This window comes from Leptonotus elevatus, chromosome 18, assembly GCF_054856555.1.
Source record: "Leptonotus elevatus isolate MCC_2025b chromosome 18, RoL_Lele_1.0, whole genome shotgun sequence".
NCBI lineage: Eukaryota > Metazoa > Chordata > Actinopteri > Syngnathiformes > Syngnathidae > Leptonotus > Leptonotus elevatus.
Window position 1 is genome coordinate 14,751,507 of NC_141256.1, and position 22,627 is coordinate 14,774,133.

Below are 22,627 nucleotides of genomic sequence, written 5' to 3' on the forward strand. Positions count from 1 at the left end.
GGTGTTCACTGTAGCACCTTTTTTTTTTATTATTTTTTTTTTATTGCAAATAGTGCTGTATTTTTAGAGCCAGCAGAGGGAGTTTCTACTCCTTGGTCAGCAGAGGCCTTGAAATCGAAAATGCGTGGTTCATTTGCATTTGTAATTGCTTCATAAATGTAGTAAATAAAGGAAGTCTGGGCTTCCCTGCTAAAACTGCTGCCCCCGCGACCCGACCCCGGATTAAACGGTAGATAATGGATGGATGGATTCTCCATAAATGATTAATGATGTAATCTGGTCAAAAAAAAAAAAAAGTGTTACGTTGTAAATGAAACAAACCCATATTACCCAAATTGTTTGCTTGGATCCAGTAAATAACAAAGAACCAAGCAATATAGATCTCATAGATTCCAATTGGCCAAAAGTGGCCACGATCGAGCTAAAAGGAACATTTTGATGTTAACTGTATATTATTGATTACAAAATCAGACAAAAATCAACAACAAACTTGTAACTTTCATTACATATGCATTGACACAGCGAAGATGTGAAAACCGATAAACAGAGCTAATCCTTCAGTGCAGGAATGAAATTAGATCTGGTGATGTGAACAGATGAACTTCAGGGCGTGACTTTGCACCATAATTGTGGTTCAACCCAAAATTGTAAAAATTTTGTTCCATTATAACTTGACTTTGTGAACCTTGTGGGCGGTTGGTTGTGCACCTGAGAAGCACCTTCAGGCACTAAAGCGGGTAAATTCCTTCTTTAGCTTTAGTGAAATTCCTGGCCCAAGTGTTTGTTTTGGAAGACAGCTGCTGTCAAAATGTCCTCCTGATCACTCACACGGGTCAAGTCACGACTCGGTTCACTGTACGGCATTTCCCGATCTTTCTCGGCAGATTTACTGTTCAGTAATTCCTCACTAAATAATGAGGAAGTGACCTTTGTCATTTAAAAAAAAAAAAACACACCTGAATTTTCTAACGAGACAGCCGACAAATGGCTGCCTTAATTCCTCAAAGTTGTGGCGGAAGTCGCCGCAGGGGAGGCGTTAAAACGCTTCCAGCCTGCGCGTGACCCGGGGAATGTCGGGAATGTGAGCCTGAGTGACGACGGCGGTATATAAGACAAACATGGCGACGTCAGCGGCCGTCTTCTTTACTGTACGCGCACGGCCGGAGGCCTCCAGCCGACGGGCGTGTCAGCACAACCAACCTACAAGAGTGGATAAGAATGTGATGCTTTATTTACACTCCCGTGCCATTTTTGTTTTGGTCATGAGGTCCAATACAAAATGGTGGCGTTGACTTGGTTGGTGGTCCAAATTTAGTAACAATCAAACTAAATCTGTAGCTTGGAAAGTGACCAGGAATGGTTCAAACCAAAATGGCGTTTGTGCTCGGCTGTTTTTTTTTTTTTTAATCGTTTTATTCATGATGGACTTACCTAACAAATTTCAAGTTTATAAGACAAACTGTCTTAAGGGCTTTTTATCTCATTTGCTCCCTAAAACGTATAGAAGCATTCTATTTTAAATATTGCCATGGTCTCAAAAAACGTATTTATACGTTTTTTAATATATTTTTCATGCTAGAGCATACAGAAAGGTTTGATGCAGCCTCTGACCTGAAGAGGTCGCTTAAAGCAATGGTAGTTTTAAAAAAACAGCCAGCAGGTGGCAGCATAGTATAAAAGATCAACCAAAGTCATGTTGCAACAAGCTCTTTTCCACAGTGTTTTCAACAGAATTGTGAATAACGATGAAACTTAGCTATATTCTAATGCTAATTACTGCAAAAAAAAAATCCTGATGAAAGAAGAGACTTTGATCGTTCTTTTGGTAGGTTCCATGTTTTATAGCAATATTATGTGGGCCTTACAAAATCAGTCAAAATTTGGTAAAACAGCCAGTAGTGAAGGGGGTTGCTTCAGTGAAAATGGCTGGGAGTGAATGAGTTAATAAACATTCAGTTTTGTGAAGGATCACTGACTATTAATATTATATACTTTTCGTATACATTTTACCACGGGTTTGTTACAGACATTAACTTAGCATTGTTGCTATGGGATTGGGAAGATCTTGATAAAATGTCTTCGGAAAGGAAAGGAAAGGATAGTAGCGTCCTTCTGTGTCAAAAGTCACTTAAAACACGTTGAGTTTTAAATACCACACAAGACACAATTTGAATTTTGGGAGTAAACATAATTCTCTGTACAAAACGTCCTACAAAAAAAAAGAGTGATGGCGCGTAGTCAAGTCAATGCATAGCTAATTATGAAAACATTTAGGGTGGCGTCTACTCTTCTGGAATTTGTACATTTTAAGCATGTCTTGTCTAACATCAAGAGCACAACTTTTGCTGACATAAGGTCCCGCCCATTTGTTCTTTGCGGCTTTAATTACGATGGCTTTAATTGATTGCATTTTGGAAGTAACATTTCCCAAAGATAGAAGCGGAGGGAGCGGCCTGGCAAAAAGTTGCAGCGAAGAAGCTTTGCGACGAGCTCGGCAACTGTGATCCTCAAGGGCGAGAGGGAAACAAAACAAAAGGCACACAACAGCAGTGGCCTACATTCTCGTCGGGTGCTTTCAGCGCCAACGCGGCTTATTTTCATACACCATTAATTGCTTCAATAGATTGCCTGTTGAATTCTTAATGTGCTTTAAATTCCGTGTTTGTTTGTTTTTCCCGGCGTTGGGCCCCGCATCGTTGCCGTTGTCATCGGTGGCCTCGGCACAAGCGGAGCGCAAAAGAAATCCATATCGCCTCCTCTGCTCGGACGTGATGTCGTCGGACTCCTGTTTTTTTTTTTTTTTTTTATTATTTTTTTTGTTATGTCTCCATTGTGCTGCCGCGGCCTTGTTCTTTGTGCTCGTCTTCACAATACGAGAGGGAGAGAATGTGAACGGCGGGGAGGGTCACCGAGTTGCCAAACAGATTATCTGGCGGCACGGTGACAACTTGAAGGGACATTGACGCCTTCTTTTTTGTGCGGGATGAGTCGTCTCTGCGGGGCTTTTACCTGTACCAGTGGAGCCCGTCTCACAATCCATTTTAATGCATCACCAGCAGGGCTTTTCCTTCTCGGCTTAATTCATACGCCGAGACTTTGCATGTTTTAAGCTCTATGCAAATATTATTGGATTTTCCAAGGATTTGGGCGGATTTCCTGCCATGGATTTTCCTTTACAAATGTCTTTAGAAAATAAAGTGAACCTATTTTATTTAAATTCGCTTTGAGAAGCCAAACAAATATTTAGACGCTGGAAATCTTCTCAAGTGAGGACCCAACTTTAGTTCTTTTTTTTTTTTTTTTTCAAATATTTGGCATTGACTTCCGTGCCGCTAATCTTCTGGAGTGGGAGTTGAACTTCAATCAGATGGGAACGTTTCACCGGAGAAGGCGGACAAAGCGCAAAGATGCCGGTCATTGTTTGTCAGCGGCCTTGACAGCCGGCACACGAGCAGGCCGGGCCTTGACAAGGCGGCGCTGGTCACCAAGCGTCCTTGAGAGACAAACCGAGAGGCTGTCTGGAATAATGGAACAGAAGAAGCGGCTCACGGCTGGGAAAACGTCAATCTTTAGTGTGGAATCAAGCGGCAGCTTCTCAATAGTGGGGCTTTTATCCACCCATTTTTATTCGAATTTTCAAGAAATGCGGAAACGCTAGAAATTCGAAAAAGGGCCCAAAATTCGCAAAAAAAACGTTTGGGCGCTTGGAGGGGATGGATTTTGAAGTGTGTCGAAAAAAGGAAAATGCTAATTTGGGCTATGGAAACAAGTTTTGTGAATAAACGCTGACAAGACTGGATACACGTTTTGGCCGGATATTACGTCACACGTACGTTTGTAGTCATAAAGCAAAAGCGGCTGATAAAGTAAGATATGTTTGGGGGGGACGATGAAACCAAAATCTTTTTTGGAATTAATTAAAGTAGCGAATATTAATGTGATTTTAGATTAAAAACAGCAAAGAAACGCTACGGTTTATCAAGAATTACAAAAGCAAATTCATACGATGTCATCGCACGGCGCAGTTGCTTCCTGTTCTTCTTCTTTTAAGTTACTGGTGGATCATATCTCTACGGTGTATACCGCCACCTACAGCGGCGGAGTCCCCTCTCAATATTCGCATCTCCGTTTTGCGCATTTTTACAAAATTCGCTTAAAATTTTTGAAACATTTGCATGGAAACCTGACTAATGACATCCGGGGGGGGTGGTCGGCTTGCGACGGAGTTCCGTTCTTGCGGCATCGGAATTGGAAAATTGCCGTGTCTGGTTTCCTACCAGATTCAGTAGGCGGAGCTGTAGTAGAATAGAAGCGACATAGCATTGCTTGTCCAGTCCAGTCCTTCGTACGACGTCAAACCTACCTACCTCAGAATCCAGAAAATTGTCAGGTCTGTTGACATACCAGATCCAGATGATGGAGCTGTTTTGTTGTGTGTGGAAGTGACAGTTGCTTTCCCAGTCCAGCCCTTTTTTTTTTATGACTTTAATGCTATTAAGATGGAAAACATGCTGGTTCTGATGATCCACCTGACCCAGCAGATGGACAGATGGGGAAAAACTGTTATGACTCCAATGCTACCTCAGAAAATTGTCTGTTCGTACGACCCACCAAATGGAGCTATGGTGGGGGAAAAAAACACAACTTTGCTTTCCCAGTTCAGGCCTCTACCGCTACCGGATCCAGCAGATGCGCTGGTGGGGAAAAAACTGCAAGCACAACATTGCTTCCCCATTCCAGATGTCATCCTGCCTCTGTTAAGACTTCATTACTACCTCTCTAGTCGAAAAAAAGTGAGATCTGGTGACTTTGCAGTGACAATTGCTTCCATGTGACAATTGCTTTCGGCACAACATAGCTTTCAGGTGTCATCCTGCCTTTGTAATGACCTCAGTGCTACCTCCGAAGCCGGATGCCGTTAGACGTCAGGCCTAGAGGAGTGAGTGTTAAACTTTACGCAGAGCCGTTGCAGTCTGTTGGGGCCATTTGAAAAATGTGTGAAATTGACTCGAATATACAGTATATCGAATTTAATGGCACCTCGTGAGGATCTGGTTCTAAAACAAAAGCCATCATAGCATCTTGCTATCGCGCTATGTGCGGAATTTCGAGGTGCACGTGTTTTGGATTATCGCTCACTGTTTGCCATCTTTGGAGGTCCAGTGCCAACAAAGTTTAATTAACAAATGACTTTTATATGGGTTTTATATCAAAAACAAAACTCAAAACATTTTGCTTCATCAAGTAGCTCACACCCTACTTGTTGCCTTCTGTTTGTGCCCCTTTAAGCTCTCACAGTTAAGTCTGTTGGTGGCTTTTTGGGCTTGGGGGGCTGCGGTATTGGAAGGGGTGGGGGTTGGGGGGTGACCACAAGATGAAGGCTTGATTACAGCCCTGGCACAAGAACAGAAAGCGGCGGGATGGAAGGCTGGAGGGTCCTGACTAAAAGCAGCTGTGGGGCGGCTGATGGGAGGATGGCGGCGGGGCGGGGGGATGGGGGGGGGAGGGTGGTTTGGTTTGGGGGGGGTTCAAGGGCTCAAGACGACTGACCTCAGCAGAAACGCACATGGAAGTGCTAAGATGTCCATGACTTGGCGCGTGCTCCGCTATTAATCACTTAAGAGCTTCCTGTTTGTTCTTTTACGTGCGTTTCGAAGCTGCACTACGTTAAATCGGGACTTTGGCTCGAAGCGGATGGAAAAAAAAGTTGAGCGCAAGATTACTTTCACAAGGCTGGATTTACACTGGAGGCCTCAATGGCCAATCCTACTTTAGTGCTTGTATATGATTATTTTGAGATATTCTTTATATCTGAATTGTGCCATTCGTGAGCAAAAAAAAAAAGTTTCATATCCTGTCATGGTGTTAGGTCGGAATCTAGTCTTCGTAAATGCTGTACAGTATTTTTCAATAATTGCAAGCAGTTATATGCGTTTTGATTTTATTGAGAGATTTTGACTAACTAAACCTTTTTTGGACAAATTTGTACAAAATTCTCAAACTTGTCATAATGACCATGTTGGGGCAACTTCTACACTCCATAAACGATTTATTTGTCCATATTGGTCAATATCAAGTTGTATTTGTATTTATAAGTGTTATTTGCATAAAATACAATAACAGATTTAAAGGGATTCTTGACTCATTGAGCCATTTTAAGCAGTACAATTTTCATATTTTGCCCATAATTAATTTGATAATTTCATTATTTTTCACATACAATTAATACCTTTTAAAAAAAACGAATTTTTCCACTTGCTGTCGACTGAAGATGACATCACTTGTGCTGAGGAAGTAGGTAACGACCAATCACGGCTCACCTGTTTTCTGGGTTTGTTCAGCAAACTGAGTGAGCCAGCACAGATGATGTCATCTTCAGTCGACAGCAAGTGGTAACATTTGTTTTTAAAGGTATTAATTGTACATAAAAAATAATGAAGTTATCAAATTAATTATGGAAAAATTATTAATTTTTTACTGCTGAAAATTGCTCAATGATTCAAATATCCCTTTAAGCTAAAATGCTATTTGGCTAAATCATACAAAATGTCTGCTCAGAATCGACATGCCATAAAAGCTATGTTTTGCAGTATTTGCAAGCAGCTCGATGTGTTGTTGTTTTGAAAAGAGATTTGGATTTATAATTATTTGGACAAATTTTGATTCTAGACAGTTTTGTTTTACGTAATCCAACATCTTAACATTATTTTCATAACAACCTTTTCAAAGCACAATTTGACTAATTGCAGCCCACCAAGTTACAAAATGATTATGCAGACATGATTTTTTTCAAATTATTTTCATAACAACCGACTAATTCTAGCCATTTTTATAGAACAAAATACAACATAATTATCTTAAGAATTTCCCCCCCAAACAAAAATTAAAAAAAAAAAAAAATCCTGCAAAATCATTTGGTGTCTTCACTTGACGTTTTGGGCATCTTAAAAAAAAAAAAAAAGTATATTTGACTGGATGACAGCATAATCCGATGAAAATCTTTTTAAAAGGTGATCGCTCTTCACATCCATAAGCGACGTGCAAATGGCGGCATCTGCATATGTATACGCATAAGTAGACATTTCAGCGTGATTTGGTCACGGCGCGGGATGCGGCTGGGCTAAAGAGCTATTGAGTCAGCTTATTGAGACTTGGAGTAACTCCTCGTGAAGCTTTTATCTATTCAGCGCAAAGAGGAAAAAGAGAAAAAAAGAAACATTGATGGGAATAATGATGGCTCCTGGAGAGCTCCCTAATGGCAGCCAAGTATTAGAAAGGCTAATCGGGCCTTCGTGCCTGTTCTGCTCATCCAACTGGAGTTTTCTCACTCTCCCACCAACCTTCTGGTCGGGGAGCTAAATTTAGAAGCGGCACCTTGGTACCTAGTGTTGTGTCGCCGCCATTTGCAAAACGAACTGGGCAGAGCAATGTCTGTAGATCATTCCAGAGATTTTTTTTTTTCCCCCCCAATTAGCCTCGGACACCAGTTTTGACAGATGTCTTCTAAAATCGGATACATACACAAAATCATTTCAAGAATCTATGCCTGGTATTAAATATAAAGCAAATTTGCACCAATTCCAGGTCTCGTACATAGACGAGCTACTATTATCTGCACTCCTGTGTGGAAAATAGCTTTTCCAGTACTTAAAGGGGATGTCAACCCCCAAAACGTTTGCATGGACAATAACATTTTCTATGCAGCCCCACTAAATATGGTATTCTGGTTAACATTGTGTTAGTGGAATATGAGTTGAGCAGCAAAATCCAGCCATTTTTTATCCATCTCAAGGGGGCGGCCATTTTGCCACTTGCTGTCGACTGAAGATGACATCAGAGTTGCTCAGGTCTCAACCAATCACAGCTCAGCTTCAGAGAACGAGTGAGCTGTGATTGCTCGCTGAGCCCTGAACAACTGTGATGTCATCTTCAGGCGACAGCCCGTGGCAAAATGGCCGCCCCCCCCCCTGAGATGGATAAAAATGGCTGGATTTTGCTTCATAACTCATATTCTACAAATGTAATATTAATCCGAATGTCATGTTTAGATTAGTGAGGTCACATATAATAGATGATTGTCAAGAAATGTTTATGGTTGACTTCCACTTTAAATGTTATGCAAGTGCATTCAGCTCTTCATTGTTATGGATGTTCCCCTAATTACAGGTGGCCTAATTAATTAGCATTTTTGACATGTCGTCGCTAAATAGAATTCGTGTGGCGTCAATAGAGCCCCGGGTTGGCTTTCCGGACAGAAGGCCTGTCCGCACGCTTGTTGATTGACAGCTGGATGAAAGCAGTGAGGGTCATCCTCCGAGGAGCAAACGCCTTTGTGTGGGAGCAGGGCGTTGTTGTTATTGTTGTGTTTTTGGCATTATAATGCCCCCCCCCCCCCCCACCCCTATCGTGACCTCCGATGGGAATGATGTGATTAACAAGAATTGGGAGATGTTGTTGGCTTCCATGTCGGCGTGTCAAGCGGCCTTTCGGTGGCGTTGTTTGAGCTCGGCATAAATTTGGATGCGCGAAACATCAAAGGCGCCATATAAATGCCTTTCTCTTCATGTTGTCATGCTATCTGTGAATCACCCCCCGCCCCCACTCGCACGCAGCCCCCTCCCCCCCCAGGGCCGGCCTTATTTACATTTTCAAATCTGCATTTTTCATATAGATCTGTCTGCCTCTGATTTTAATATCAGTGATGTTTCCCACGACACCTTTTGTTTTATTATGCATTATGAATTTCTTCCACTCTTACTCCGCCCTCTCTCACTCACTCACTCTCTCTCTCTATCTCCCGCTCTCTCTCTCTCCCTCCTTCTGTCGCTCGCCTCCCATCTTTTTCTAATCCCTATCCCCCCGCGCTGGCTTTATGAGTCCCAGCCTTGTATCGCGGGGAGGGGAGATTTATCATTTCAATCTCATTTCAATAAATAAAATAATCTCTCTTCTCCTGTACGTGACAGCAGCTAATAGTATTTTGTTATCGCCAGTGAAACTTTGCAGACTTAGTGCGGCGGGGCTCAAACGCTTGGCACGTGATGGCGGCGGCGATGGCATTTTTCCCGCGTGGTGTCACAACAGTCGCTTTGCTCAGGTGAGCCAACGCGGGGGTTTCACAAACTTTTCGGGTCCAGGGGAGAATTTTTTTCCAAGGATCCCCTCATAATTGTTACTTCAATACCAAAGGAATTCCAAAGTTGCCTATTTTCAGTCCAAATGTTGCGATACCAAATTATTTTAAAGATAAAACGAGCAATATTAACGAGACTGAAGATTTATTTTGACGGGATGAAAAGTCGTAATCTTATGATAATGAAGTCGTTTTTCCCCCTCAAGATAAAGCCGTCATATTAAATGAGGGAAGAAAAACATTTTATCAAGTCCATGACATTATTCTCATAATATTACACATTTTATTCTGTTCTCTAAAACAGGGTTTTTAAATGTAAAATAATTTTTTCATTGGACACCATCATAATAAAAAATAAAATAAAAAACTGGCATGTATAATAAATGTATATATATGTATAATAAAAAAATAAAAAAAATAAAAAGTAAATAATAAATAAAATAAAATAAAATAATAAAATTGTATGTATACCTCTCTATAACCATGTATACCTCATTACGTCGCAAAACAAATAAATAAAAAAATAAGTAAATAATAAATAAAATAAAATAATAAAATTGTGTGTATACCTCTCTATAACCATGTATACCTCATTACGTCGCAAAACAAATAAATAAAAAAATAAGTAAATAATAAATAAAATAAAATAATAAAATTGTGTGTATACCTCTCTATGACCATGTATACCTCGTTACGTCGCAAAGCAAATTTAGGGAAGAGTAATTGCTATATTATATGCGTGGGTCCAATCTGAAGGTCGATGCGCTTTTTTGTGAACTGATACGGCGTAATATATTGCAAACTACTGCCCGCGCCCCGCAGTTTGCGAACCGCTCCGCTAACGCATTTGGCCTCTTTTGGAGGTTAAACGCAACATCCTGTTAGGTGCTTCATTAAACGCACTTTGCCTCGGTGCGGTACGAGCCCTCTTGTAGCAATCCCGTCCTCTTAAAAAGCCACCGGGCCGCACTCGTGTACGCTTTTATCTGCCGCCTCTTATAAAAAAAGCGCGCCGCTGTCAGGCACGCGCCCGCAAGAACAAGAGCAGCCATCAAGACGACAGTTTTATTTTAATTGCTATCTCCCCTTCCCCTCGCGGTCCTTCGTTTCCCGTTACCCCCGGAGCAAATCAACAGCAAAAAATGTAAAAGGACTGACAGGAAAACAATTGCGTTTCAAATTGAACTCCCTGCAGAGTGTGTTCACTTCCTTAACCTGACATCCTCTCTTCCCCGCACATGGCAGTGCGGGAGCGGCACACTGAAGCCGCATTGAGGAGGCGGGCGCGCGGACGAGGGGAAGGCGGGGGGCAGTGAGGGTGGGGTGGGGTGGGGTGCGAGACCGTCCTTTTGAATATGTGTTTTCTGTTTATCATTAGCTGACTGGGTGCTTCATCATTCGGCGAAAATCCCTATCTGCTGAACATAAGGCCGAGAGACAGCGGGGAATCAATCTTTTGTGCTTGGGCAGATAAACACAGGACGCAATCAGGGGGAGACGGAGCGACGGAGCAGGCCGCGGGACTCACGCCGCCGGTGATGGATGGCGGAAGTGAAAGTGTCAGGATGGCATTATGCAAATGGGGGAGGCATCCGAGCATCGCCCCGGTGATTATGGGAGATGGGAGAGCAGCCTGTGGTCCCCTTGGCACCCAGGCAGCCATTTTTGGTGTGTGTGTGTGGGGGGGGGGGGGGGGAGTGGAAGAAGGCTGGGGGGGAGGTTGAGGGAGGGAAGAGCGTGTCACGGTATCATTCCCTCACCCCCCCCCCCCCCATTCATATTGCCGGCTAGAAAGAGGAGGAATAAGTCTATAGCGGAAGGAGAGACACAGGTGTCATTTACAGAAACAAATGAGCGTCCGTCGCCTTCCCTGACGAGGGGGGCGCGCCTCCAGAGCGATAGCCAGGCAACGCTGAGGCAACAATCATCCATAATCATCCCGAATCAACTGGACCTCGGTAAAAGGGTTGGTTTTGTTTTACTTTGGGTTGGTTTGTTCAGTCTGTCTGTTTGCGTTGCTAAGTTGATTTGATAGAGTACCAAACAGACAAACAAATCTCAACCGGCTCATTTGTTATTATTATGTCTATAAACGTGTTTTGAACCCTTAGCAACGGCACTGCTAAGGTGCCAAAAAGCTGGAACCAGACACTAGCAGACTCAGCATCTCAAGCACAGGTCAGACCACATATCAAACTGCGGCGACTGGCAAGCGTAACTAAACCGGGACAAGTCATTTGGATTTACCCGGAGGTGGGGGTGGGGTTAAAGTAGCACTAAAGAACTTTTCAGCCTTAATAAAATATTTTCATAACTTTTCTGATGAAACATCAACTTCAAACTCGTTGAATGGTATCTTTGCCAGGGTCTGTATCATTTTTACTGGCACTGAGAAACTTTGAGGTGGATGGTAGGAACGCTACAAATGTGCTGAATGCTTTACGGCATACGTCACTTCCCCCTTTCCCCAAATTCGTTACAAAGACGGAAGTCAATTTGAATGTCGAGGCGCAATTACGGCTTTCCTGGCAGAAGCTGCAAAACAACTGAAAAGTTTTGTCTGAGGTGACAAAAAAGAAAAATGGAAGCTACCCGGATAAAAGGACAGTCAAGGATCAACATTGGCCCGGCTTTCATTCGCTGGTGTTAGCTAAAAAATGACGCAATTTCCTCATGGGAAATGTTGTCTTCCTTCAGGCATAACATTACCACTTGTGTCCATATGGCGCCGCCATAATCAACGTAAACTGAAAGTTCCTTAGTGTTGCTTTAAGTCACCGATTTTAGGACTTGGGACTTGCTTGACTTAGACCTATGAAAGTCGTTATTCAAGATTTGCTTTGCTTAGCTAACTCGTGCCATTACTTAACTAAGAGCTAAGTGGCTAATGTGCAAATACTGTCCTGTAAATATTGCGACTTGGCTCAACTTGCTTGAGTTTTGCCACAGTAACTTGAGACTTGCTTGAAACTTTAAAGGTAAAAGACTTGAGACTTATGACCCAACCAAGTCTGGGATTCGCCCATCCAGTCTGTACTATGCAACCAGACCGGCCCGTTCTCCCAATGATGTCGCCATTGTGACCCACCGGTACGACAATTGTGCTGCCACTTCCCCAGCACGCGCGTCATGTCAATGACAAGTGTGCGGGACGTAATGGCCCCGGATGTATTCAAATGAGGGGCATGTTGGGTACCTGAGGGAGCATCCTCGGCCCAGAGGGGGGGATCCGTCCCCCGGTCCCTGCTGCACCATTACCGCGAGATTGGATGAAGATGGAGACGTGGAAAAAAATGAGCTGATGGGGGGACAGCGCAAGGAGAACGCTGCCTTGATGATGCATGCGCCACCACGTGAAGGCGAAGATCATTTTTTTTCTTTTTGTGAGATGTGAAATTAGCAGCTGGAGTTTGATGAGGCCATTTTTCCCCGAGCAATTGCGAGCGCGACGACATTGTTTCATGCCTTCGTCGCTCTCACGTGTTCATTGGTCGCTTCCGGTCGGGTCCTTGTTTTTTTTTTTTGTTTTTTTTTGTCCTCCAGAGGGACAGTGGCAGAGGTGCCCGTCCTCCACCTCTCGACGTCAGCGCTCGCCACCAGCGCGCCAGACAATAGCGCCGGGTTCCGCCTGATTGGATCCATTTGCATTGGACACCTCCTCTGCATATTGATTGATGGGTTTAATCAGCGAATCAGGGGGAGCGCTCAGACATCAATCTCTGTCAGGCCCCTGCCTTTCTTCCGAGCCTGTGATTCCCTGCTAGGACTCATCAAGGGAAGCAAGTTTAGACAGAGAATGACAGAGGTGGCGAGAGGGAAAAGAGATAAAACACCCAAAAAAAAAAAAAAAAAAAAAAGCTCAAAAATAGGAAAGGCGTGTGCATGTGGAAGTGGAAGGAGAAGCTATTAGATCTTGGCTGGCTTGTTCCGATCGGTCCCGTTAGAAGTGGACCAGCCGGAGCATAAAAGGAAGCCTGTCCGACTATGAAAAGCGAGTTAGGGGTGTTCAAGTGTGGAATCATCCGCCAGATTACATTTGTGTACCCATCGTTAATTGATCACATGACCACATTAGGACCACCCCCATGCAAAACGCGACGGCTGGAGGTTTTTTTCACCCGGGTTTGTTGGTTCAAAGATGCTATCTTTTAACACAAATTAGTTCTCTTTGCAGACTAGACGAAAGATGTCATGTGGACGGACATTTTAGGGTATATAATAGGGGTGTCGCAAAAGACAGGTTTGAACCAGAAAATCATTTTGTGATTTAACAGATGCAAGCGCATCGAATGGAAGTGAATCTACTCGTTGCACAATGTATTAAATCGAGACGTGTCGAATCGTCTTTTGTTGGAGAGTTATATCTTTGAAAGAAATGGCACGTTTACAGTCCTGACAAGTTCATTCAAATGTATGTCAACTGACAACAAAAGACTGTATTGCATCATACCTTCTCGAACTGAGTCGTACCATATCAAACAGAATCGTAATTCCACTGAGTCAAACCGAATCGAGTCGTTTGCCTTTCATATCCAACCGTCCTTGAATCGTTTCACACCCCGCGTACCGAAAAACGTATTGAACCGTCTTTTTTTGTCGAGAGATGCACACCCCTGGTATATAATAAAAGCAGCGTGTGGGTGGGGTGGTAGTATGCATGGTGAGCAGAATACAGTGACTTTCCAGTATCTGTCTGAATTGAGTTCAGGTCTTCACAGTCATTTGCGGTCCTGCGTCGGGCCTTCCTTCCAACCATTTGACCTCGTGTGAAATCTTCTTTTCAACTGAAACTCACACACGAGACTCACAGTAGAGACGGAGGCTGTTTTTGAATAACTCTGTTTGTTTACTGTTGGTGACATCGGAGTACACGCCGTACACGCTGAAATGTCCTATATGCAGTTTTGCAGGAATTATTCTAGCAGACGTCTATTACACTCTCAGCCCCGCCGTGTACTCTCACAGTTTGGGAATCCCTTCGTTTCAAACAACGGTAAACTCGTGTACGTTATTAGAATTCACCGCCCGCACACGTCTATTCAAAGCCACACAACAGGGAAAAAAAAAAAAAAAAGACTATTTTGATCCGTAGTTTAATCAGTCTTTTCCTTTTGTCAAGAGCTGCTTACTTTTAATTGAGTTTGTGTTGGCGTAATTATCCGGCGAGAAGGAAGCGAAGGATCTGGCAGCTCGAGGTGTCACAGCTACACTTTCACGTTGACACGGAAAAGGCATCGAGGATCCTTGTGTATCCCCCGATGAGGCGTACAATGGCAATCGCAGCACAATTAACACTTTTCATATATATATATATATATATATATATATAAAATCGCCCCGGGAGGAAAATTTTCACCTGCAGTAGACCTGCGGAAAGCAGACCTCTGCTAATGCCCAAATAAATAGGAAAGTAGTAATTAGTGTTAAGGAAGTATGCAGAAGGGATGTATCTTGACTTAGAGATAAGCTTTTTTATGTGTGGGAGGGGCTAAGTTTAGCCAAGATGCAAATCAAATCATTTGTGAGAAATGAAATTTTAAGACTAATATTGCAAGGTGAGTTTGCAATGATAATGAATTGTTTTGCTACCATAGTTTGTGGTACATTCACCGAAAAAAAAAAAAAAAAAGTGCTACCCTGGCTCTGCTGTAAGGAATCCACTGTCACCATGGCAACAGCAGAGACGCTATTAGCCTTGTTGCAAGTCAGATTTGAATGCTGACAATTCTTCTGTACTGTTGCTGCTTCTTTTTTTGAAGGAAGCTGAACCAAATAAGCCTCTGGGTAAGTAACTGGCAAAATACAAGCCCTGACACTGACGCGGGTCCAACAAGCGGCGGTGTAATAAAACTAGTAAAAAAATAATAATAATAAACAGTCCATGAAGTCAAACATTTGTTTTTTTATTTCCTCCATTAAACTCAAATGACTTCCTGTGTGAATGTGGACGCAATGCAAAGGGCCACATAATAATCCCCGCTCTGGAGAAAATAATAACGAATAAAATAAAATAAAAAGAGGAGGAAGGAACTTTTAATACCAGCCACTCTTAATGACGATGCGTGCAATTAGAGCGGCTGCATTTTGTTCCTTTTTTTTTTTTCTTTTCCTCTTCGCTCTCGCCGCGAGTCACAGGAAAACAAATAAAGCGTCTCGATTTAGAAACCTTATTAGACTTTGGAGTCCCTGAGCAATTAAAGTATTACAAGTGGAGTGCCTCTGCATTCAGAGGTGGTCCGCGCCTGGCTGGCTGGTGGTCCGCCGCTCTTTCCTTCCCCTCTGCCACCAGATGCCAGCGACCAGTCAAGGGCACCGTCTGAGGCTTGAGCGGAATTAACATTTCGTTATTTAGCCATCCGTTTTCGACGCCAACTTAACTTCATGTGGGCCTGATGTTGACCAACAACCAGCACAGTGTTTGTCTTTGTGTGTCATGTGATTGACTGGTCTTGTGTTTGTCTTAAATCTTCCCTGACAATGACAGGTGACCGTTCAAGGGTGTCACACTAAAGTCCGCTAAACTCAGATGAGCTCCACCACTGTAGAAAATAGTACAAAAAAAAAAACCCATCTTGGACAGAGATGGGATGATGGTTAGCTTGTCTGCCTCACAGTGCACAGGATATGGGTTCGAATCCCAAGGACGACAGTCCAAAGTCTATTTGTCATCTCAGGCACCCGCGATAAATACATTTGATCATTCATCCTTTAATCTTCTTTGGCCGACAAATTGGCTCGGCGTCCTCTCGCGTCGCCCCCCCCCCCCCCAACCCCCCCCCGCGCCATCTCTTCCCACCTCCCGATTTGATGTCTTATCAAATTACTAACCCGGAGGAAATGAATGGCTGCCATGTGAGCGGCGCCATTGATGTAGTTTCACTTAGCCCCAAACACTCCGCTCCTAATTGAATGATTAGATTCCTCGCCGCTTTGCGCGCTATCTTTCTTTCCACCGTGCTAATTGCACGGGCGGCGGCCAGAGAAGGACGCGAGGGCCCTGACGTATCCATCCCATAAATAAAATAAAACACAGATATATATATATATATATATATAAAATGCAAAAAAGATGATTCATCTGAACGTAATTGGATAACACCTGACGATAATTGGTGATAATTATCAAGAAGGGATGTTCACATGATAAGCCTAATTTAATTTGTTTTGGAGATTGAGCGATCACAAAAAGACCAGCGCAGTTGGGTAGTGGTTGGCAAGCCTGACTTGCAGTTGAATGATACCAGATACGAATCCCAGGAATTTTTTTTTCCCCCGGTTTCCTCAGATATTCCCCAAAAACATAAATGGTCGCTTCAAGGGAGGTTTTATTATGATTAGTCCAACGTTTTGCCCAAAAAGTCAGCCAGGATAGACCTTTCAGCATGGCTGCTTCACAGTTGAGAAGTTCTGGGTTCAAATCTGAACTCAGGATTCTCCCCTGGATGCTGCCAAATTCCAAATATGAAGACTGCAGTGTCTTCACATGCCCTGCAATGAACTTGCACTATAGGAAATTGATGGAGATCACATGACTGCCACTAGGGGGTGTGCTGAAGCTTTGAGGACATGTTACACACGCACACACACACACACGCTGCAAAAAAAGTAAATGTGATCACATAGTTTACCACCAACACTTTTTGCACTTCCTTGGTCACACTTGTGTTGTGGGAAGCTCCGGCCTTCCTCGGCCCTCTTGTCTTCCTCGGCCTCAGTCGCCCAGAAGCGGCGTATCAATATTTGGCGTTCCGCGTTCAGCTTTTCCACTGGATTAGCCTTCGCCCCGGCACGTTTCTTTTGGCAGCTGGCCAGAGCCACAAGCTTTGATAACAGGTTCCGTCTTGCTCCTATGTGTGTGCGTGTCTGCACGCGTGCTCATAGGGAAACATTCTGCCGCCGCCGCCGCGCGTCAATGAAAGAAGAAGCAGGACGGTGCCCTGCAGGATGCCACGGAGCATCCACCACTTTTTTTTTTTTAAACCAGGACCTCCCAACTCTTAACAGCTGCTGCGAGTGTGATGGATGATTTGCAAGCGAAATAACGTGTACGTCGTTTGTCTAATTGGACAAGATTGCAGGCAGAATGTGAGAGAGAAAAAAGAAAGCAAGAGAGAAATAGAGATCATCGGGAGCATGTTTGTGTTTGCACCGTGTGCACCAAGGTCACAACCGTTTAGGCGGGAGTCCAATTCCTGTGTATCTCATTTAACTGTATTTAAATTCACTGAACATGTGAAGCAAGATATCCAAATTGTATTTTAATAACGACACAAGCGTCCACACCAGGAAATTGAAAACATGTTAATAATGGGGGTGTCAGGCGATTAGAATTTTTTATCGCAATTAATCGCATGACTTCAATAGTTAACTCACGATTGATCGCAAATTTTATATCTGTTCTAAATGTACGATAAAATGTACAATCAAAAAAAAATTCCGTTTTTAAGTTTTCATTAGTATAAAAGTGGGGGGAAAATGCTAAACTAAGAAATATTGGCGCATTGAAATTAAAAAGATGTACTGTACTGTAAAAAACGAGTGTGATATTGATTTGTGTTGAGGGCATTTTTCTGCCACTAGATGGCATAATTGCATTTGTAAGACATGGGTGACAGCTCAGTGCATTTACATTTTTATATTAAGAGCAATCTAATCTTTAACATGAAGTAACTTGTGAAACTCTGCACATTTTTAAAATTGTAAACTTGACCCCAGTCGCCACAAATATATGCATTATTATTACCGGTAAATTTATTACTGCTAAATTTTGACGTGGACGCGTCTGCTGCTTTACAATTCCCCCAGTACAGACTTTCCAAGTAAAGGGAGGTTCACAAGGAACTTTAAATTAACTCAAAATGAACGCACCTATTTTGACACCCCTAGTTAATACATTAATAGAGCGCCTCGTTGTTGGCCTTGAGTGTATGCAAGTCACAGTGAGGAAGGGGGAAGCGTGTGGGCCGGGGTTTCAGGCTGGCATGAATGTTTTAGAGCGCCTCGTTCTTGGCCATGAGTGCTTGCGCGTCATGGTGAGAGAGATTTTTTTTTCTTTTATCTGTCTCGACGGGTTTACTGTACTTCGTCCTTAAGGCATGTCAATGAGTCCGCCATAAAGTCGGCCATGTTGCTTTCATGGACAAACAGATGTGTTCAAAGTTAACAAGCTTTAATATTTCCAGCCCCCAACCGTCTTCCCCCCTCCATCTTTGATGTCTACTCTTGTGCGGCGGATCAGTCCCAGCCCAGCCCTGCCCGGACATGCCCCCCCCCCTCCCCCCCTCCCTTCCTTATGTCGTCTCATAACCCTCCCCACCCACGAGCCCTCCGGCCCCCCTGGCCCACCGCGTCCTACCTCGCCGCCCTGTTTATGTTTGTGTAACTGCCACGTTCAAATCGGCAGCATAATTAAAACATGTTGATCCCTTCAGTCATGCCGGGTGTGGGGTGTGTGTGTGTGTGTGGGGGGGTTATTAATGGCACACAGGGGCGGCGAGGAATGCTAATATTGCGTGAAATGTTGGGTTAGATTGGCGCTCACCTGCGGGCCCGCAAATGTGTGAGTGGGCTTTCATGTAAATGAATTTGTCTATAGAGATGGAATTAATAGCTCGGGGGGTCATCGTGATAATGATTCGTTCACGGACTCCTGTTGGAGTCAAATGGTCCGAGTGTCTCGTTTGCGTTATGTTGAGCATGGAGGGAGGGGGGGGGGGGTGCTTTAGCGAACACGCCTTAGCCATTTTTTTTTTGCTTTTTTTTTTTTATGACACCTCCAAATGACCCACTTTGTATTCACGCTATGCAAATTTGCCGCGGCGTGGTTAGATCTCCTTGATGGACTGCTGCTCCCGTATGTTGAACACGAGAACGTATCATTTGCTCATTATATCACAATGTTGTTTTATGACACAAGTAGAGCAATGAGAGTAAGGTGGGTGGGGGCGGATGTGGCAGAGGCGGGGGGTGGGGGGGGGGCGCGAGTCACATGACTTGACTCGAGTCAGACTTAAGCTGCCAGTTTTATGACTTGGGACTTGAATCGTGGAATGCGGGCTTTTCCTCATACTTGTGAATGTCCGGAAGAAAAGGAGAGCACATTTTTTTCTATTCTGTATATCAAATCCATGCGGTGAGTCTGCGTCACTCATGGCCGCCGGTTACTTTGCTGTGTATCTGTAAATACATAATTATTTTGCCATCTAAACTCTTTTCTGTGTCTTTTTTTTTTTTTTTTTTTTTTTTAATAGTTTGAGGTGTCACAAAAGCAAAGAATATTAACATCAAAGTCACTGTTGTGCTTCACATTTTCCTTTTCACCAAAAGAAACTTGTTTTCTCTACTTTTTGGTCAGAAACCCATGTTCTACTGCTAAATACTAAACAATGTAAAAAGGTAGAAAGTTTTTTTTTCTGTCGTAGATTAGAGTCAATTTTTCCTTTTAGTATCGGTTTTAGGTGTTCATATTGTCACAGTCCACAATGTTCTGTGGGTCTTGAGAGATCAGTCAAAAAGCTGTAAAAGGGCTGGCAATGTGACAAACTCCGTTTTGAAAGCTGCTGGCAGTCAACAACCCTCCACAAATCAAACATACTCGAGAATGAGCCAAATATAAATTGATTTCACATCGACTCAAAAAAGCTTACATATGTATGAAATAAATTGACAAAAGATGACAACAAAAGAATGTATTCGCTATAAATTATAATTCTCTTGAATTCGTTTAGTGAACAGACAATTCAGTTTCAATCAGTTTCATCGAAAAATCCTTTTCATTTGTAGTTTTTGTAAAAACCTTAGTTGGGGACTCGGCTTGGTTTTTGCCGCAGTATCTTTGGACTTGCACATAACTTGAAGGTTAAGACGTGAGACTTAAATACAAGCTGCTCACGCGTGACTTCCTGGGTGGGGGTGAGGGGGGGGGGGGGTGATGTATAAAATGCCTCCTGCTTACCTCGCTGACCCGGCCTGCCCGGTCAAGTTCAGCCTGTTGAAACACTTTGTGTGTGTGTGTGTGTGTGTGTGTGTGTGTGTGTGTGTGTGTGTGTGTGTGTGTGTGTGTCTGTCTGTCTGTCTGTCTGTCTGTCTGTCTGTCTGTCTGTCTGTCTGTCTGTCTGTCTGTCTGTCTGTCTGTCTGTCTGTCTGTCTGTCTGTCTGTCTGTCTGTCTGTCTGTCTGTCTGTCTGTCTGTCTGTCCCAGTTCTCAGACACAACTGACAAGACTTGCTTTCAGGCTTCATTCCAAAGTCTCACACAAAGCTGCTTTTAAGTGTGTGCGTGTCAAAGGTGTACTAACACGCCAAAGGCTGGAGAAACGTGTGTATATTTGGTATATGCAGGTGTGCATGGCGGTGCGTTGGGATGTCATATAAGAGTGTGATATATATATATATATATATATATATTTTTTTTTAAGTTCCTTTAATGCCACAAAAAAATTTTAACGTGTGATTAATGACCGCCCCTTACTGCCTGTACTGGGGGAATTCCAGTCACAACGTAGCAGACACGCCCACTTCAAAATTTAGCGGTAATAATTGAATATTAATGCATATATTTGTGGAGACTGGGTTCAAGTTGTATTTTACCATTTTAAAAATGTGTTAGATTAGATAGCTCTTAATATGAAAAGAAAAATGCACTGAGCTGTCGCCAAAGTCTTACAAATGCAATTATGCCATCTAGTGGCAGAAAAATGACCTCAACACAAATCAACAGCACACAGTACAGTACATCTTTTTAATTTTAACTCAATTTTATGAATTATTAAATTTTTGTATCAGTGACAAAAAGATGCAGCTGAATTTCTATTATTTCAATTTTTTTCCCACTTTCATGTTAAGAAGTGTATGACAACTTCGAAAAAAACATATTTTAAATTGTAATCGCCTGACACCCCTAATATATATATATATATATATATATATAGGTGCCCGGTTTGGGGCCTGATGGTGGGAACGGTGCGGAGGTGAAGCCATCTTTTTGTTCCTGGCGGATAAAGGAGCCTTTTGAGAGTCGACGTGTTCTGTTGCTGCGGGCCACGCTTGTCCTTGGCTGTGTTGCAGAGGCGCTGGCGGGGTGGGTCCGGGGAGGCGGACACACAGGACAGCAGGCAGAGTTACTCGCTGCAGGGGCACAAGCCATATAAGACAGGACAGCGGATCGTCTGTCCACGGGAGAACACAAGAAGACGGCCAAGATGTGCCTGTGAGGCGCTGAAGGCGTTAAAGGTACGACGACGACGACGGGGCTCACGTTTCCCCCTCCGATGTCATCCCAGGTCAACTATTGTCGCGCCGGGCCGACTTCCCATAATGCGACGCGGTCCACAGTGAGTGAACTTCCAGTGCACTCGCAAACCTGTCTGACCTTTCAACTTCCGGCCAGGCTCTGTTGATTGAGTCCCCCCCCCCGGGGCAAACAAAATGTCTGATTACTCCCTCACTGAAACCTGACCTCCATTTTGGCTCTTCTCATTGCAGTGACGTGTTTTCACCTGAGAATCACTGCGACGATATGGAGGAGGCGGCAGTGATGTGCAAAATGCTTCCCACTTACCAAAGATGGGAGTAGGTAAGTTTGTCTTAAAGACACTGTAAAGTAAATTCAGAGACTTTCTAAAAAATATATATTATATTAAAATATAATTTCTAATATCTGATGTCACACATAATTAAACATCATATGTCAATGTTCAACCAAACTTTATCATTTCTCCCAACGAAAAATCCACTAGCTTAACGCTAACACATAATGTGAAAATCATACACGTGCTAATAGAAATTAGCATCAATGTTATTGTAAATATGAACCCATTAAAAAAAAAAAAAAAAAAAAAGCAATTAAAAATCTGTGATGTCGCGGCGGTGTGAAGGATGAACCTCGATACCGCAGGGGAGCGCCGCGGTGTGCGAAAAGGTGTGTTAGCGCGAGGATGATGTCGAGTGTCGCTACGAGAGGAAGAAGCCTCGGGTGTCGCTCTCTCGTCTCCCGTCGGACCGCCGCTGACTGGCGACGTCCTTTAAGCCGCTCGCCTTGATTGTCACGCCTTTAATCTCCCGACATGCCCGCTAAAGTGTGACGGAGAGTTTGACTGCGCCGAGATTGTAACGGATGGCTTCGCTTACGATGACATTTGGACGGTCCCGCGGGACAAGACAAGGAAGCTCCTTCAGAAATACTGAAGTCACATTTCGCTCAAAACAAATGGTAATAATTGTATTTATTTACATGGTATTGATAAAAGTCAGTGTTTATGCAATAGCTTTATTCTTGATTTGATCTGAAATTTTTCACTGGGCTTCGATTTATGGCGTACGTTTTTTGAAATTAATTTCCAAAAAGACTGGAAAAGCCATCACGCTCATTTATATTAACATATGTATATTTATTAAAGGGGAAGCTTATTTATATCGCCGGTTTCATGCACATATGACATCAATTTAATTGGGCTGAAAGCAATTGTCAGGAATAATTTTATACAATTTTGAGTATT

At 43.2% G+C, this 22,627-nt stretch overlaps 1 long non-coding RNA gene across 2 annotated transcripts in view; it reads left to right on the top strand.

Moving 5' to 3' along the window:
* Window positions 1-22,627, top strand: part of LOC147158798 (uncharacterized) — a 146,007-nt gene that overhangs the window by 94,116 nt on the left and 29,264 nt on the right. For both annotated transcript variants that reach the window (XR_015090894.1, XR_015090893.1), the window contains 2 exons: window positions 21,198-21,463; window positions 21,615-21,705. This is a non-coding gene — a long non-coding RNA (uncharacterized LOC147158798). The remainder of the gene's footprint in view (window positions 1-21,197; window positions 21,464-21,614; window positions 21,706-22,627) is intronic.